Consider the following 20,842-nt stretch of genomic DNA (forward strand, 5'->3'; position numbering starts at 1 on the left):
AAAACACAATCAAATATATCAGCAATTTACAGATATAAAAACATATTTTGCTGAGGATTACAAAGACCGTAATTGCGATATTTATTCATTCACGCAATAGAGGGCATTTCTTTTCATGTTTTATAAAGATATGACTTCTCATTGCATTGGAACATCCATTTTCCCACGGCAAAAATTTATGTTCCTATGGGAAAAAGGATGTTAACAGTGGTTATGCCCCTTACAGAAACATAAAATCTCTTCGATCGAATTGTAGAAAAGTTGCGCCTGGATGACCCAAACAGTTTCCACTATCCAAGACTTCTGTAAGTATAATGGTTTCTGACATTATCCCATAAGGTATAATGTCAACCTAAAAATTTGACCTTGGTGCATTTTCAAGGGCGCATAAATTGATAATCATTGAAGATCCTAGGTGTCTACGACTTACGGTTTCTGAGTTTTAGTGGCATAATCCTATCAAGAAGTCTTTGGCGGAAGAATAGTATTAATTAGAAAAATACAGTATTAGGTCTTTTCCTTTTGGAATACAGTAAGGTCTTTCCCTTTTGGGAAAAGAAAGACCTTGATAATATTCAGAAGAAATACAATTAAGTCTTTCCATTTTGGAAAAGGAAAGACCTTAACTTTTGGTCACTATTTAGATCTATTATAACACAGTACAATCTGATTTTGCATACTATCAATGACATGATAATTATATGACCTCTTCGTTATTTGCATTATCCTAATGCTTTGACATCATCACGATAAATTGTATTATCAGGTCACAACAGAGGGGTGGACAGGGGGTACCTTTCTCCCGGGCCTTTCTCCCACCTCCCACTTTTAGAATCCTTTTTTCTCTCCCACCTCCCTCAATAGCTGTCCACCTCCTCACAACAGAGACAAAAAAAATCAAAATAGAGAAAAGTGAATCGAGTACACCATATCTGCTTGAAAAATAAAAGACGCGAATATAAGTTGCACTCCCCTTTCCTTCCGTGCTCTTCATCACAAAGATCTCACTGGTTCTGGTTATGAGTTTGGGTTAGTCGTTCCATCTTAACTTTTTCATCAAAAAAACAAACAGTGCAATTATACAATGAGCGTTACTTAGGGTAAGTATAACTTTTAAAACATGTCTGCAATCTAAAATGGTTGTCTGAGTGATAAACGATTCCGGCATATCTACATAACGGATGACGTAACACATATGTCAAACAGTCAAATGAACTACATTGTACACATATCTAACATGATACATGAGTATTGTTATTGGCTTTTGCTTAATCAGTATAATCAGCCTTTGTATGTTTTACTAACTATTAAATGAATATGAATAATGACCAATGTAGTTCTGAGGGTTAAAGAGATTACATACTTTAGGTATATAATTGATTGATTGATTGATTACCCCCTCTTTGTTGTCAGAGACATGTCACTTTCAGCACAATTGGCTATTGTGGTAGGCAGTTATTTTTGGTGTAGGTGTCATATGTCCAGGGGAACTTCTGTTAGGCGGAACAAATATACATCGACAGAGGAAGCAGGAGTGCCTGGAGAGAGAGAACACGACCTTTGGCAGGAAAACTGACAATCCTAGTCAATTAAGATTGGAGTCAAGCATACCTGCCACTACAGGAATAGAACTCGAAACCTAAGTGTTGACATGCTAGTGATACAGTAGTTGGACTACTAAGATCGCTCGTCTACCGAAGTATATGTAAAATTGCTATATTAATTATTTCAACTTGTACAATTGCATGACATGTATATGTTACAGTAAGTTTGTATAATTAGGGTTTATGTGTAATCACTGGTAACTTTAGTGATTAAATATAATCACTTAAATTTTCAGGAATTATGCATAATCACTAGAAAAATGTCAGGAATTATGCATAATCACTAGAAAAATATCAGGAATTATGCATAATCACTAGAAAAATGTCAGGAATTATGCATAATTACTAGAAAATGTAAGGGATTATACATAATAACTGGAATGAAGAGACAGTGAATAAGAGTTAAATAATTTATATAGAATCATATTTAAACATCTTTAGCAACATAAATATTAAAATGGTAAGCAGAATATTCTAATACATTAAAATCATTTATTTTTACAAACTACATTGTAAATTTGGATACATCTACAACTATGTATTGCAATTTTGCTCTATTTTTGTCGAGCCTTCGACTTTAGTCGAAAAAGCGAGACATAGCGATCCTACATTCCGTCGTCGTTGTCGTCGGCGGCGGCGTCCACAAATATTCACTCTGTGGTTAAAGTTTTTGAAATTTTGATAACTTTCTTAAACTATCCTAGATTTCTACCAAACTTGAACAGAAGCTTGTTTATGATCATAAGATAGTATCCAGAAGTAAATTTTGTAAAAATAAAATTCCATTTTTTCCGTATTTTACTTATAAATGGACTTAGTTTTTCTGCCGGGAAATATTACATTCACTCTGTGGGAAAGTTTTAAAAAATTTAATAACTTTCTTATACTATTTTGGATTTGTACCAAACTTGGACAGAAGCTTGTTTATGATCAAAAGCTAGTATCTAGAAGGAAATTTTGTAAAAAAATAAATCCATTTTTTCCGTATTTTACTTTTAAATGGACTTAGATTTTCTGCCAGGAAACAACACATTCACTCTGTGGTTAAAGTTTTTAAAATTTTAATAACTTTCTTATACTATTTTGGATTTGTACCAAACTTGGACAGAAGCTTGTTTATGATCAAATGCTAGTATCTAGAAGGACATTTTGTTTTCTTCCAGTTAACATTACATTCAGTCGATCTGCATTTAAAGTTTTTAAACATTTATTAGATTCATAAACTATCCTGGATTTTTACCAAACTTGGACAGAAGCTTCTTACAATCAAAAGATAGTATCAAGAGGAATATTTTTATTGATTTACTTCCTCATTATTGTTGAGCCTGCGATTAACAGAAAAAGTAGGCGAGACACTGGGTTCCGCGGAACCCTTACGAATTTTTTGATAATTCAGTGGTTGTCTTTTGTTGCTGTGTTACATATTTGTTTTTCATTCATTATTTTGTACATCAATTAGGCCATTAGTTTCCTCGTTTGGATTGTTTTACATTTGTCATTTCAGGGCCTTTATAGCTGACTATGCAGTATGGGCTTTGCTCATTGTTGAAGGCTGTATGATGACCTATAGTTGTTAATTTCTGTGTTGTTTTGTCTATTGTGGAGAGTTGTCTCATTGGCAATCATACCACATCTTCTTTTTATAATCATTAGAAACATCTGAAGTTGTGAAAAAAGTGAATCAGGCACTTCTAATTGATTCCTTGTGAAGGATCTGGGCAAATATCAAAACATTACAGCCAAAGTTAGCCTCCTCAAAAAGTGTAGGATCTGGGCAAATATCAGTATCAAAACATTACAGTCAAAGTTAGCCTCCTCAAAAAGTGTAGGATCTGGGTAAATATCTGTATCAAAACATTACAGCCAAAGTTAGCCTCCTCAAAAAGTGTAGGATCTGGGCAAATATCTGTATCAAAACATTACAGCCAAAGTTGGCCTCCTCAAAAAGTGTAGGATCTGGGCAAATATCAGTATCAAAACATTACAGCCAAAGTTAGCCTCCTCAAAAAGTGTAGGATCTGGGCAAATTGGCCTCCGCAAAAAGTGTCGGATCTGGGCAAATATCTGTATCAAAACATTACAGCCAAAGTTGGCCTCCTCAAAAAGTGTAGGATCTGGGCAAATATCAGTATCAAAACATTACAGCCGAAGTTGGCCTCCTCAAAAAGTGTAGGATCTGGGCAAATATCAGTATCAAAACATTACAGCCAAAGTTGGCCTCCTCAAAAAGTGTAGGATCTGGGCAAATATCAGTATCAAAACATTACAGCCAAAGTTGGCCTCCTCAAAAAGTGTAGGATCTGGGCAAATATCAGTATCAAAACATTACAGCCAAATGTGGCCTCCTCAAAAAGTGTAGGATCTGGGCAAATATCAGTATCAAAACATTACAGCCAAAGTTGGCCTCCTCAAAAAGTGTAGGATCTGGGCAAATATCAGTATCAAAACATTACAGCCAAAGTTGGCCTCCTCAAAAAGTGTAGGATCTGGGCAAATATCAGTATCAAAACATTACAGCCAAAGTTGGCCTCCTCAAAAAGTGTAGGATCTGGGCAAATATCAGTATCAAAACATTACAGCCAAATGTGGCCTCCTCAAAAAGTGTAGGATCTGGGCAAATATCAGTATCAAAACATTACAGCCAAAGTTGGCCTCCTCAAAAAGTAGGATCTGGGCAAATATCTGTATCAAAACATTACAGCCAAAGTTGGCCTCCTCAAAAAGTGTAGGATCTGGGCAAATATCAGTATCAAAACATTACAGCCAAAGTTAGCCTCCTCAAAAAGTGTAGGATCTGGGCAAATATCAGTATCAAAACATTACAGCCAAAGTTGGCCTCCTCAAAAAGTGTCGGATCTGGGCAAATATCTGTATCAAAACATTACAGCCAAAGTTGGCCTCCTCAAAAAGTGTAGGATCTGGGCATATATCTGTATCAAAACATTACAGCCAAAGTTGGCCTCCTGTAGGATCTGGGTAAATATCAGTATCAAAACATTACAGCCAAAGTTGGCCTCCTCAAAAAGTGTAGGATCTGGGCAAATATCTGTATCAAAACATTACAGCCAAAGTTGGCCTCCTCAAAAAGTGTAGGATCTGGGCAAATATCTGTATCAAAACATTACAGCCAAAGTTGGCCTCCTCAAAAAGTGTAGGATCTGGGCAAATTCAGTATCAAAACATTACAGCCAAATGTGGCCTCCTCAAAAAGTGTAGGATCTGGGCAAATATCAGTATCAAAACATTACAGCCAAAGTTGGCCTCCTCAAAAAGTGTAGGATCTGGGCAAATATCAGTATAAAAACATTACAGCCAAAGTTAGCCTCCTCAAAAATGTAGGATCTGGGCAAATATCAGTATCAAAACATTACAGCCAAAGTTGGCCTCCTCAAAAAGTGTAGGATCTGGGCAAATATCAGTATCAAAACATTACAGCCGAAGTTGGCCTTCTCAAAAAGTGTAGGATCTGGGCAAATATCAGTATCAAAACATTACAGCCAAAGTTGGCCTCCTCAAAAAGTGTAGGATCTGGGCAAATATCAGTATCAAAACATTACAGCCAAAGTTGGCCTCCTCAAAAAGTGTAGGATCTGGGCAAATATCAGTATCAAAACATTACAGCCAAAGTTGGCCTCCTCAAAAAGTGTAGGATCTGGGCAAATATCAGTATCAAAACATTACAGCCAAATGTGGCCTCCTCAAAAAGTGTAGGATCTGGGCAAATATCAGTATCAAAACATTACAGCCAAAGTTGGCCTCCTCAAAAAGTGTAGGATCTGGGCAAATATCAGTATCAAAACATTACAGCCAAAGTTGGCCTCCTCAAAAAGTGTAGGATCTGGGCAAATATCAGTATCAAAACATTACAGCCAAAGTTGGCCTCCTCAAAAAGTGTAGGATCTGGGCAAATATCAGTATCAAAACATTACAGCCAAAGTTGGCCTCCTCAAAAAGTGTAGGATCTGGGCAAATATCAGTATCAAAACATTACAGCCAAAGTTGGCCTCCTCAAAAATTGTGTTTGATCAAAGAAGGATGTGTTCTGTCTATTTTTCTGTACATTCAGTTGAATTAGTTTGATAAGTTTGAATTCCTTGTTCATTGAAACACAGAAAACATAAAACTGATTTTCATTAACCTTCATCGCCATTTGTTTAACAGCATATTACATGCACTGTGCTTGTACATTTAGTACATGCATTTGACACTGTTTGGCAAATGTGTACTGAGTTATCACCATCATTGAGAATGTTGGTATTATTAATTTTGATTTTAAATATTTTTTTGTTTATGAGTTAATGTGGTTCAACACTATATAAATAACACATATCTGTGAGGGTGATAGAGCAGATTGTTACCCCGAGAAAACATTGTCAACTGAGGCGAAGCCAAGGTTGACAATGTCTTTTCGAGGGGTAACAATCTGCTCTATCACCCTCTCAGATATGTGTTATTTAATTTATTATACTGAATGTTCTGTTATTACTGTCGATTAAATTTCAAATTCAAAGTAATAAACTATGACGTCTTGTACATAACAACCATCCATATTTAATAAAGCGCACACTTGATCAAGCGTCTCCGTGAAGGGTGATAGGGTATTTGCCATAGAATAGAGTCGTATTTAATAAAGGGCACACTTGATCAAGCGTCTCCATGAAGGGTAATAGAGTAAATTAACACCCACGTATTAGCCAATCAAAATATGGCATTTTAACGTGAAGTATAATAAAATAAAATGGCATATCATAGGAAAAACTGTTCACTAAAGATTTGATAAATAGACATTAGGAATGAAAACTGTCCTTTTTAACATTAAAGGGGTTATCAATACAAATGATTTATTTGTCCATATTTTATATATTTTCATCAAACAAAAGATCTTTGAATTATTGATAAACCCTGAAATCATATCAGGGAATTTGTAAAATAATTCTTAAAATTTTCAGTGATTATGTAAAATTACTGGCCATTTTCAGGGATTATATATAATCACTAATGATTTTAGTGATTATGCAAAATCCCAGATTATACAAATTCACTGTAACATATACAGTAAATCAAGATATTTTTTCTATAAAATTTTTGATTTTTACATGTGCAATGATTATCTCAAAATTACCTATTATATGGCTAGCAGGTGTCAAAAGTTTAATTACTATAACAATGGCCCCCTTATAAATGTTGACATAACAGGAAAAAGTCATATCAGTTGTTTTTGAATACTTTATTCAATTCAAACCTAATATTGTCATGTAAGACCCCGTTTACACTTATACGAAATTGAATCGATCTTTATTTGAATCTATCTTATAAAGACCAGTTCGCGTTTACATTTGCACAAGCAAGATCGATCAAGATCGATCTTATTTAATCCAGTGCGTTTACCCTTCAACATAAAAAGAACCGGTCTGACATTATTACCTTATATTTCGTAAACAAATAATCCTAAAAATAGAATATCAAAGGAAATTCTGCATCTCGCACACACTGCAAAATGATGTAGAAAATAGTTTGCTCATTGGGATTTCGTGTGGATTAAATACTTATTATTTTGCTTCATACATCACAAGTCATTAAACAAAGACGTGTGTAGACTATCGCTAAAAAACGAACGGTCAATACGTTTGAAGATGAGGATTTGCAGCAAAGAAATAGAACTTATTGATTTAGAAGATAATCCGAAAACAGTGGGATCTATGTTTACATTTCTTATTCCAATCATCGTTTTGAAACACGTGTGTTTTTGCTGCCGAACATGCGCAGATTTATTTTCATATCTAAATATAACATTCACCTGAAAAAAGATCGATCGCGATCGATCTAATCGTTTACACTTGAAGAAAGATCGATTCAAATAAGATCGATCTTTTTAAAACCACCTCTGGAGGTAGACTTTTTAAGTCCGATTGAAGATCGATCTTTCCCGTTTACATTAGACCAAAGATCGATCTTTTTTGCTAGTGTAAACGGGGTCTAAATCAACGTATATGATTTGTGACTAAAACCTGGGAACAGTATATCTAATCAATATATATGTTCCTGCTAAAACAAACAAAACATAGTATAATATAAATGACAAGAGGACAAAATGTATAATAAATAAACTAATTAAAACATATATCGTATAATAGTTTATAATTCAAATACTGTTTAAAACAATGAATTAATTCCTGACAACAGCAGGATAAAAATCTTCTAAATGCAGAAAATTGAAAGTTTGAAGGATCTATATTCTAACAGTTGGACAGTTCGTCTGTATACAGGTGTACGAGTGTTAAATTCATTTGTAATATGTATCCTTTCAGGTGGAAAGACCAGAGGTTTTCACAATCCATTGGAGTGTTTTCTGCCATGATATGAAAAATACACAAAATAGCTATAAAGAACTGTAATCAACTGGAGAAACTCAAACTGGTGACGTCATGAAACAGGTTTATACATTTATGAAGTTTATGGTTGCTATGATGATGAGACCAATGAGATATGACTTTATAACATTTAACATTGGAATTAGGAAAAAAAGGAGTTATATGTTGTAAAACCTCTGAGTGAATGTGCATAAGATCACCAAAAATAGATATTTATAGGTCACATTTTGTCTTCAATGATAGAAAAGTCCACACACCATGTGACAAGCTTTAAATTAGCATAAATATAAAGTTTTTTGAATTTATTAGGTTCAACTGAATATCTGACATCCACACTAAATTCCTAATTGAAGAAAAATTCTGCTGACTTGGTTAGAACCTGAGAGTTGGAAGCCAAAGAAAAGGTAAACATTTGACAAAGCAGTCTCTATTAAATGTTACTATGTTCTTAACTGTGCAATGAAAGCATGACTAGACCAAATATTTCTAGCATTGTTGTCCTCTCACTATTGATGACCTCAAAAGGTTATTGGCCTTTAGGCAATGCAGAATCACAGATAGGACATGTCACATCACACAGTCATTTTTTGTCTCGCCTTCCCAGAATGTGTGACGGAGATTACGATGGTGTAAACTATTTGTATGAAGCTTTATATTTCAAAAGATATAAGACCTGGATGCTCGCTTCATACCTTGTATGCAGTTACAAAGTTGTAGGATAACTATATTTGGTATATGACCTCTTGCAAGGTGGGGCCTCCGTGGCTGAGTGGCCTAAGTAACCTAACTACTGTATCACCAATCTGTCAACACTGAGGTTGTGAGATCAAATCCCTCACGTGGCAGGTGTGCTCCACAGCAATCTTAAGTGACAAGGATTGTCAGTTTTCCTACTGAATGTCTTGGTTCTCTCCGGGCACTTGGGGTTCCTCCACCAATAAAAACTGACCCCCACGAAATAGCACAATAGTGTTAAAAGTGGCGTTAAACACCAATCAATCAAATCAATCCTTGCAAGGTCTACAGTCTCAGACAGGGTTCACCTGACCTTGACCACATTTTATGGATTAGTGATCACGCTTAAGTTTACATGGTCAAGTCTGTATCTCAGATACTATAAGCAATAGGCCAACTATATTTGGTGTAAGAAATGATTGAAAGGTTTTCATGTCTGCCTGGCAGGTTTCATCTGACCTTGACCTCATTTTCATGTTATATAGTGGACAATGTTTAGTTTTTGTGGTTTTGTCTATTTCTCAGATACTTAAAGCAATAGGCCTCTTTATTTGGTGTATGGAATGATTGTAAGGTGTACATGTCCAACTGGCAGATTTCATCTGACCGTAACCTCATTTTTACGGTTCATTTGTCTGTTTTCCAGGTACTATAAGCAAATGTATTTGGTGTATGGAATGAAAGGTGTACATGTTCGTCTCGCATGGTTTATCTGACCTTGACCTCATATTCATTGATCATTGATAATGTTCAGTTTATGTGATACTTGTAGTAAAATCTTCATATAACACACTTTCAACATAAATTCAATAATTAGTAAAGCAGTCAAGATTTTTCAGCGTGTGCACTCATGCCTATTGTAATTACATTGTATTGGACCAAATAATGACCTCCAGACTGTTTATTTCTGAACATCTATCATTTTTATATGTGAATGGGATTCAAAACAGTTTAGTATTCATTTATATTTTAGAGTTATCTCTCCTGAATTGGTCACGAAGAAAGATTTTTTAATTTATTTTTAAAAATTTATTTATATAAAGAAATTAAAAGAATGCAGAAATAAATAACCAGTTTGAAGAAATGAAAATTATATACATGTATACTATGTTATATACCTAATATTCATAAAGAAAAAAATGTACTGATGTCTCTTATGGACTCTTAGACTATTTCATTTACCACAAATCTAATTAAAAATTGAAGGCATTGATAAATACAAGGAATTTAAAGGGAAAAAAGAAATAAAGTTTTACAGATATATACAATTATATTTTAAGAGAGTTTATTTCAATTTGACTTGTTATATCTGGAGCATTAATATCACTATGTTAAAGTTTTGGGGGATGGACACTGAAATGATTTTTAGGCAGTTAAGCTGCCTTATGCGAGCACCCTAGATTTGTGTTCTACCCAATAAATGCTGAAATACGTGCCAATGTTATTATCTAGCTGGCTATTATGTTATTTATAACTAATTGGACATTTTTTTAATACTTTTATTTCTGGAATACAAAAAATATGACCAGAAAAACCTTAAATGATCGTCGAACTACCCAAAACTTTTGAAGTTGCACATAGGAAGTAGTGCTCAATAGAAATCCGTACGTAGTTTATTATCCCCTGTGCTTTAGGCTACGATGTCAAAGAACAATTGTATGAAATATTTCATTGCCAAAAATCGGTAATTACAAGTCGTTTATATTTCCCAAATGGCAAAATGCGCAGGAATATTGATCATGTACAACAAATCTCTATGATAGAGGAAATAAAGTTATATAAATGGGTGGTAATTTCTAACTTATCTTGCCAAATAAGGTTGTTGTTATTTATGAATGAAACGATGAATGAAACGAGGTCAGGAAAACAGATGCAGAAATCGACGTTGATGGGATGTTTTAAGTAATGTGGACAACTCGTCCCCGAGACAAGTCGGACCGAATCCACTCAAACCGTCTAAGAAGACAACTTTGACCGTTTGTCAGATTTACTTAGGGTTTCATAAAATATTAGACTAACATGTCTAGCGGAGCCATTTATCTTTTGTTTGTGCATTGGGGTCTATTTAGGGGTATTTGGAGGGGCCTGAAGAAGGGAGGGGTTTACTATAGAACCCTATGGGATTTTATTTTTTTTAATTTTCAAATGACTTTTTCTCGAAAACAGTAGGTGATAGACACATGCAGTCTTCAGTAATGAGAACAGGACAATACAAAAAATCAACCAAAATATAAGGTGAGTCCCTGGGGGTCATCCTTACCCCCTTCAATTTGAAAATGTACTTTTATCTTGTAAACCGTCGCGATCCCCACCCCTAAACAATATATATATACTTGAATGGGACAATAAAAGAAATCAATGAAAATAATTTGGGGGAGTCCCCAGTGTCGTCCCACCCCTCCTGTTTGAGAACTTGGAAATGGTCAAGATCCCCACCTCTAAATATATATATTCATGTATGGGACAATAAAACCAATCAAAAATGAAATATAGAGTGAGTCCCTGGGGTCACCCCACCCCCTCCTGTTTGAGAACTTGTAAACGGTCGAGATCCCCACCCCTAAACCATATATATTCATGTATAGGACAATATAACAAATCAAATGAAATATATTGGGAGTCCCTGGGGTCACCCCAACCCCTCCTGTTTGAGAACTTGGAAATGGTTGAGATCCCCACCCCTAAACCATATATATTCATGTATGGGACAATAAAACAAATCAAATGAAATATAGGGGGAGTACCTGGGGACAACCACGCCCCTCCTGTTTGAGAACTTGTAAACAGTCAAGATCCCCACCCCTAAACCATATATATTCAGGTATGGGACAATATCACAAATCAAATGAAATATATGGGGAGTTCCTCGGGTCACCACACCCCTCCTGTTTGAGAACTTGGAAATGGTCGACATCCCCACCCCTAAACCATATATATTCATGTATGGGACAATAACACAAATCAAATCAAATATAGGGGGAGTCCATGGGGACACCCCACCCCCTCTTGTTTGAGAACTTGTAAACAGTCAAGATCCCCACCCCTAAACCATATATATTCATGTTTGGGACAATATAACAAATCAAATGAAATATTTGGGGAGTCCCTGGGGTCACCCCACCCCCTCCTGTTTGAGAACTTTGAAATGGTCGAGATCCCCACCCCTAAACCATATGTATTCTTGTATGGGACAATATAACAAATCAAATGAAATATAGGGAGAGTCCCGGGGGTCACCCCACCCCCTCCTGTTTGAGAACTTGGAAATGGTCGAGATCTCCACCTCTAAACCATATGTATTCATGTATGGGACAATATAACAAATCAAATGAAATATAGGGTGAGTCCCTGGGGTCACCCACCCCCTCCTGTTTGAGAACTTGTAAACGGTCGAGATACCCACACCTAAACCATATTTATTCCTGTTCATCATTTCAAAAAGATTTGAATGACATACAGGGTCAATCTCCTTGGTGTCACATATGCATATCACTTTACTAGACCAAACCAATATGAACTGGACTTTGCCCAATGTCAGGAGACCATGGGAATGACGAATTATGGGGGCTTTGTTTGGGAGACTTCGACCGTAACGGCATCTTGTTACAATTATTTCTTGTTAATTATAAATTTTTTTTTATCAAAAAAATGAGTCTAGATTATTGAATTTACTTTAATTGTTTATTAAATTATTTCTGGGCCTATAATAATTTTCATTTATGGCCCATTTTAAAGAAAACATATAAATCTTTCAACCAGTGTAAAGCCCGAGAATAATTGACCAACTGTTTTATAATCACCTGTCATTTTATTCCAAACTTGGAGTAACATCATGCACTTGGGGGTGAAGATGTGAGTCATTTACATTGATATACGAGTTGCTTTTGAAAACCTTGATGAAATATTAATTAATTTGCCTTAATAATCAATTCATTTAATGAACATAAATGTACAATATACGAATGTTTAATGTTTGTTCTTTCAAATCTTAAAAAAAAATTGAAGCAACATTGCCACAGTTTTCATAATTACGTTTGCCTTGGTTTTTGGTTAACTGCCTACAGCGCTTACAGTGCTTTGATTGTCGAGCCTGCAACGTTTATGTCGCAAAATAAATAGCCGTCGACGGCATCAACATGTAGGTTCAGTCTGTGGTTAAAGATTTTTTAGACATCAATAACTTTGTCAAACTTTCATGGAATTTTAGGAAATTTGGACAGAAGCTTGTTTATTGACCATAAACATCATACAGAGCAAAATTTTGGAAATATTTAATTTCATTTTTCTGTATTTTACTGATAAATGGACTTAGTTTTTTACAGTTAACATTCAGATTTAGTCTGAGGTTAAAGTTTTTCAATCATCAATAACTTTGTCAAACCTTCATGGATTTTTATGAAATTTGGACAGAAGCTTGTTTTTGACCAAAAGTCAGTATCCAGGAATTTTTGCCCTGGATACTGTCTTTTGGTCATAAACAAGCTTCTGTCCAAATTTCATAAAATATGGCAAAATTTTTCCGTATCTTACTGATAAATGGATGTTAAAGTTTTTCAGTCATCAATAACTTTGTCAAACCTTCATGGAATTTTAGGAAATTTGGACAGAATCTTATTTATGACCAAAATACAGTATTCAGAGCAAAATTTGGGAAATATTTATTTTTCGTTTTTCCACGTTTAACTGATAAATAGACATTTAACAAATAGATACAGGTTGTGGTTAAAGTTTGTTACACATCAATTACTTTATCAAGCCTTCATAGAAATTTATGAAACTTTGGCAGATTAGTTTTTTTTATGATTAACAGATAATGTCTGAAGCAAACTTTTGAATATATATTTTTTTCATTTTCAGTATTTTTCTGATAGATGGACTTATTTTTTTTGACGACATTACACTTTTACATTGACAGCAGTAATTGGAACCCCTTACAATTTTTTTTTACATGGAACCAAATGTATACAAATCAATGACAATGTTCACTATCTAGTATGACAATGGCAGCAATGTATCATCATATGACTGCAAAAATGGTCACTTTTTAATAAATATACCTCCAAACTTCTCTGATTGATTGATTGATGGGTGTTTAATGCCACTTTCAACACTAATTTGTGCTGTTTCCTGGCAGTCAGTTTTTATTAGTGGAGGAAGCCAGAGAGAACCATGACCTTCGGTAGGAAAACTGACAATCCTAGTCAATTAAGATTTGAGTCGAGTGCACCTGCCCTGTGCGGGATTCAAACTAACAACCTCATTGTTGACAAGCTAGTGATACAGTAGTTCAACTACTTAGACCACTCAGCCACCAACAAGCCAGCTCCAGACCTCAATTAAACTGATTGAAAGATTATGTCTTCATCATATGAATATGAACCTGGGTTATCTCCAAGAAAATCATTAAAAACAATGATTGATGATATATCAAGATTTTACCACTGGAATACTTTTACATAGTGCAACACATCTATTCGATATTTACATGTTTGAAGTCTCTCTCCATGACCTACTTTTCATGCTTGAGTGATTTAAGTTTTAACTTTTAAACTGTGTTTCAGACAGATGATTGTACTATTTAAGTTTTTATATTTTCAATTATTCGTTTTTTACTGCGTATTTTGTTACACTGCAGCTTTATAGGCATATGTTTTGACACAGTGCAGCATGACAGTTAACTAAAATTTCAGTAAAAATATTATCCATTAAGATGTTTTAAAGCCATTGTTGTTCTCATTTCTCAGAATCCTTACATTCATAGATTTGTTGGGTTTACTTTTTTTTTTAGGTATTTGTATTTTATTTGTAGGTTTCAAAAAGTAGGTTCAGAATAAAATAGTAAAATGAGGAAAATTAAAAAGTACAAAAAAGATGAATGAAGGTTCAGTTCTAACCTAATACAAATAAACAGGACATGGTAACAAAGCTATCTTATAATAAATTTATATGTCACATACCATGAAATTAATAAAGTAGTCCTTTATAATATTAATTTAAATTTCAGTGTATTTACTTCGAGACTAGTAAAAATTTAAATAAAATTGCAATCCTTGGATTTATACCTAAGTTAATGTAAATAAGCTGTTAAATTTCAATTACTTTTTACATTGAATTTACTTTTTGTACTTTTAAAATTTTTCCATAAAGATATTGCAGTAACTTTTGAAGTATTATTATAGGAACCTCCTTTTTCATGAACATACATGTAGGGATTTATTTATGTTTTTTTATAATAAGTTATATTTGATCTGATAATTTAAAAAAATTAGCATATATATAAGTTTATATTAGTGTTCAGTTAACACATGCATGTGGTTTATGCAGGAATTCGTTTTGACATATTTTGCCTTATATTTTTGTACTTGTACAGATCAGAAGCAGGAATGGAATGAAAAATCGTCTCTTTAGTCATTAATTTTTGTGTAGAGTTTCCCATGTAAAACTGAAATATCCAAATCTAGGAAAAGACAGTTATAGCTGTTTATGTTTGATTTATTTGAAGTCTGTTCCTTCGAGTAAATTTTGCCAGTATTTTTAGAGAATTCTTGATCTTTTAACGAAAAAAAAAATCATCAAGATAATGTTAAGTGTTGATGAATAAATATCAATTAAATGGAATTAAGAAGGGTCTTAACTAAGTTAACTACTGTAAATTCAGAAATTATTGCGAGGTTTTTATTAATGCGAATAATGCGACTGGGTATGTATCGCAATAATAAGAACTCGCATTATGATATCTGGTGCATATATATGTATGCAGATTTTTCTGAAATCACAATAATTATTCTGGCATTGGTGTCCATTCTTTAAAAATTGCAATAATAAATGCAGGCAATAATTTCTTAATTTACTTAACCTGTCATTACACTTTATTGCCGACTTGGTATTGATACATCTTACAAAGTCTACCAGAATTATTTTGCAAAGAATTCCACTCAAACAGGTGCTATATATAGGGGCCGACTAAAACTTGCAGTGTTGTGAGAATTTTTTTGCTCCGTGTTGAAGGCCTCACTGTGACTTTCATATGAAGAACAGCGATAAAAGCACATTTCCTTTGCTTTCTGTGTGATTTTTGCTGTGCATGTACTGATTTTTTGTCCTGGATGGATACCCAATATCCTTTGTTTTTCCATTATTTAAATAAATAGGAAAACTTTTGTTTGATAATATTGTTTGGAAGTGTACATTTAGTGTAGAGAGTGGAAAATCAAAACTGTCAACTGAATTGAAAGGACCATCAAAATCACATAATTTATCTTAAACATCCAAATAATTGTTTACACTCCATTCAAGCCTTTCAAAATTATGCTAATTTTATTGATGAATGAACAGGTTAATATAATCTGGACACTTCAGTGCAGAAAGGTCATTTGGCCCGAGAACACAGTTTATTAGTAGTTCATTTCTTTTGGAAAAAAAACACAAATAAAAAAAATCGCACCTGCTCTATCCTAAAAAGATTTTTACAGTGTAGTGAACTACTTTTGGGACAAATTATATCAAAATTATAGAAAAGTCTATCAGCTCTACCTCAGAATATGAACAATTTTATACTAAGGGGGTCTGTAATTCAGTTTGACAGCTTCAGACATACTAATTTTTAACCTTTTCAAAATGGACCAAATCACTACTTTACCTAAAAATTCATGCCCCCAATTTTTTTTTAAATGTTATTTCCCCCCCTACTTACTATTTTTTGCATAAAATATGAAGCAATATATTTGGAAGGTATATGAAAAAAATTTGCAAGTTATACACTGTCCAGACTAGGGACTCTATTTTTAGACGACGAAAATCGAACGACGATAACTGCGTCCCTCGACCATTTGTTCAGAGCTCCAGATAAGCTGCACATTTGAGTGATTACGCAATAAAAACAATCTAAACAACAATCCATTTGTCAATTAAGGTGTTGAAAAACCCAATTCTTTTTGTGTTGTAATGCTACACTACTGTTGCAGGTTAGAGTGAATGTTGGCGCTTGTTAAAACGTTTAAACCCGCTGCATTTTTATGCACCTGTCTTAAGTCAGGAGCCTGTTGTTCAGTGGTTGTTGGTTGTTAGTGGGGTTCATAGGTGTTTCTCGTTTCTCGTTTTTTATATAGATTAGACTGTTGGTTTTCCTGTTTGAATTTTTTTACACTAGTCATTTTGGGGCCCTTTATAGCTTGCTGTTCGGTGTGAGCCAAGTCTCTGTGTTGAAGGCCATACTTTGACCTAAAATGGTTTACTTTTACAAATTGTGACTTGGATGGAGAGTTGTCTCATTGGCGCTCATACCACATCTTCTTATTTATAAAGGAGATCCCAATAACACGTCAAAACTATGTGTTCTCAATCCATCTAGCTGCTGTTGAGTGTATAATTTACCCTAACAGATTAATTGTTGTCGCCTGAAATATATTTTTTGTTCAGTACATGTACATGTGAATATGACAGTCGCTTCTTCTGTGTTTACCTTGTTCACTTTGGATCAGTTTCTGCTTTGGTCTTCAATCACTATGTAATGTTATCTATAGTACCAGTTGGTCTTTCAAATACAAAACTGACATGAATGTTTAAACAAACCAGACTATAAAATGACTTGCTCATCAGAGTATAATAATAAAATAAAAAAATAGCATATATATATTCTTGTATGAAATTTATTCAAGATAACAGTTGTTGACCATTTTGATTTGTGACATAATTAATAAGATGTCTCCTATCAATAAATCAATGATAAATAAAACCAATACATCCAGTTGTGGTGTAAAACCCAAAATATTAAGGAGCTTGGTGGTGAAAACCCAAAATATTAAGGAGCTTGGTGGTGTAAAACCCAAAATATTAAGGAGCTTGGTGGTGAAAACCCAAAATATTAAGGAGCTTGGTGGTGAAAACCCAAAATATTAAGGAGCTTGGTGGTGAAAACCCAAAATATTAAGGAGCTTGGTGGTGAAAACCCAAAATATTAATGAGCTTGGTGGTGAAAACCCAAAATATTAAGGAGCTTGGTGGTGAAAACCCAAAATATAAAGGAGCTTGGTGGTGAAAACCCAAAATATTAAGGAGCTTGGTGGTGTAAAACCTAATTTGTTCTTTGTCTGAGGGGTGAATTTGAATTGATGATGTATATGAAAAAAATATTTCACTCAATTTCATAAATAATGGTGGGTAAAAACCCCAAATTATAAATTCTAATCTGGAGCTCTTCTTGTCATGTGTCATAACTCATGTTCAAATTGACATTTGACCTAAAATGATGACTGAACATATAGTTTTGGACAAACCAAATATGAGCAACAGCCTTACCCCAAAAGTTATTTTACACAGTTTGCATCTGTGTAAAATGAATCTTGTAGTAAAATATCTTTTTTGGTTAAGCTGGTGCTCATATCTAAATGTTATTGACAAGATCTCAAAATGAGGCTATTATTTTGTCAGTTTATGCAATTTTGCACTAAAATTCAAAAATAAAAATACTGAAATCTGACAGACATATGTCTCATCATCATAGCTTTGTAGATTTATTATACATTTTGATTTTCAAATTCAAGGGGCCAAAAAAGTGGCCTGATCCCATCTCCTTTGGCCCTCAAAAATAGACTTTGTGATTCGATATAAAAACCACTATTTACAATCTCAATATATGCAAATTAAATTAAGTCTAATTTAATTTAGATATACTAGACACATTTTGTTGTCTACTGTATGTTTAAGACAATGCTAACAGCTTCGAGAATGTGAAACTTTAATAGGTTTTAGTCATGATTTCATGTTTAAATGCATTTTAAGGTATCATTTCCTTCGTAACAACAATTGCTATTCCATTTGATCTAAAAAGCCATAATTTGGTTCTAAATGAATCTATTTCAAAAGCCTTAGTTCTTTGTTAAAATAAATCTCTTCATAAGAGTATATTCTTGGCTTCAAAATCAGCACTTTAGGATTCATTGTGAAAATACGATGATTTTGCACTTTTTTCTGACTATTAGCTTGAGGAAACTCTTGGCTACAATTTAGGATCCAAAATGTTCTGTAACCAAAAGTTGACTATTATGATATTGGATACCTAGACACAAAAACTTTCTGGATCATGGGTGGAGGCCAAAGTAAATTATGCTAAAAACTGTTTAGAATTATTGAAAATTTGACAAAAACTGACGTTACAACACAAATAATGCATACTGTGAATTCAGAAATTATTGCGAGGTTTTTAATATTGCGAATAATGCGACTGGGTGAGAATCGCAATAATAACAACTCGCATTCTTATATCTGTATGCAACTTTTCCACAAATCGCAATAATTAATCTCGCATTTTTGTCCATTCTGCAAAATTCGCATTAATAAATGCACTCAATAATTTATGAATTTACAGTACCTATGAAGTCACTACTTCGTCATTTTTAATGTGATGTGCCAATATGAAGTTTTTTTTGTATTGATAGTAATATCACAACTATTTCTATGTGAAATTTGTAGTATTTTGGCCTGATCATCAATATCATCAAAAGCTTAGGACCAATTTTAACCCTTCGTGAACTAATACTACTTTGTTATAAAAAGATGTATATGGATGTATATGGGTGAGATACAACATCTTACCAAATAATTATTGTTGTCCTGGCATGAATGTCTTCTGAAGCAGCAATTATCAAAGTTTGCCAAAAAATAGTCAAAATTGTGATTTTCAGCATAAGTGCACATTTATGAAGTTATAAGGTTACTGTTGCAATGCTCAGAGCTTGTTGATTTTGTATTTGTCAGATATTTTCACAGATTTTTTCATACAATGTTTTCTGTTGTTACTAATGTTAAGTTTCATGGAATTTAAGGGCCAATTATAACACTTAGTAAACCTACTCCTCAAAGGTTTGATAAAAACATGCAGAATAAGAGTTTTGGTCTATATCTAACAGTATTCAGTTTAATCATTCAAATTGTACAAAATACCAGATTGAAATCACAATAAAGAAGTACATTTAAAATTTTAAAAATATAGATTGTTATTAATGTAATAAAGAGGTATATATTGTTTACCAAATTATGAATGTTTTCTTGTGTTACAAAGCTTATTTTTAATTTGCTTATTTTTATTTTTTGGGTTAAGGTTACTCCTGAGTAGTAAAGGGTACTAAGAATTAACAATGAAGTTTCTACAATAGAGAATGGTTAATTTTAGATATAGACAATTTTGATTGAATTACAGATAGAATGAAAGAAAAGGTAAAATTATACACCTGAACGCTTGCTATTGATCATAAGTCTTATAATAAATAGTCAACATAAATATCAGTTTTTAATCGAGTAGAGATTTTCTCCTTGGTCGTAAATGACCATTTTTAAATGGATACTCTAATCCAACGATCGGTATAGTGGATAACATGATTTCTTGTAGGTGGTTATTGATAATATTACACCAATATTTATATCATATAGATTTCTACTAAAGTCTATAATAAGGATAATAATATAAAGATTTAGTGAGATAGTTTACTATAGTGATAATATTAAGACTTGCTGGGTAGCTGAACTGATAATAAATGTATAGTTACAAATCATTGTGACCATGAATTATAGGTGATGTGTTTGTAAATGGTTACAGGTAAACTCTCAGTGATGTTGATTTCTAATGATCAGCTGTTTTTCTCAACAGGTAAGTTAATTTGTTGGTATTAGAAAACTGTTGTACTTTGTAATATCTAAATATGTCAGCTTGCTTAATGTAAAAAAATAATTGATAACAGAAAGATTGAAGATAAAACTTGTGTAACCCTCTTCAGTTGAAGCATCAAGATATAAATATTCAGGTTCTAATTTTATTTTTGTCATATGTATAGTGGATTTGGTTCAGTAGTAAAGCTGAATAACTTTATTTCAAATTGTTGACCTTTATTACTTTTTTAGTATTTTTTAAAATCTGGGACTAGTAGATTAATCGATTAGTTTTAGATATGATATTGGAATTTATAAGTTTTATGGTCTTTGAATGGTGTAAGGTACTATAGATTGGAGTTATCGTTTTGTTAAATCCATTGATGAGAATCAATAATACATGTTACATGTATAATAAATGCAAGTCTGTATTTGGCATATTTTGTTTAAGTCAAGAATTTGTTATGCCAATGCCTTGATGCTTTGTAA

At 33.4% G+C, this 20,842-nt stretch overlaps 1 long non-coding RNA gene across 1 annotated transcript; it reads left to right on the forward strand.

Moving 5' to 3' along the window:
- Positions 1-989: 989 nt before the first annotated feature.
- On the forward strand, positions 990-19,923 carry LOC127734006 (uncharacterized). The gene is made up of 4 exons (XR_007997341.1): positions 990-1,100; positions 7,913-8,038; positions 8,285-8,379; positions 19,809-19,923. It is a non-coding gene; the product is annotated as an uncharacterized LOC127734006 (long non-coding RNA).
- The last annotated feature ends 919 nt before the right edge of the window (positions 19,924-20,842 follow it).

The sequence above is a fragment of the Mytilus californianus genome, unplaced genomic scaffold (assembly GCF_021869535.1).
Source record: "Mytilus californianus isolate M0D057914Y unplaced genomic scaffold, xbMytCali1.0.p SCAF_3, whole genome shotgun sequence".
Classification (NCBI taxonomy): Eukaryota; Metazoa; Mollusca; class Bivalvia; order Mytilida; family Mytilidae; genus Mytilus; species Mytilus californianus.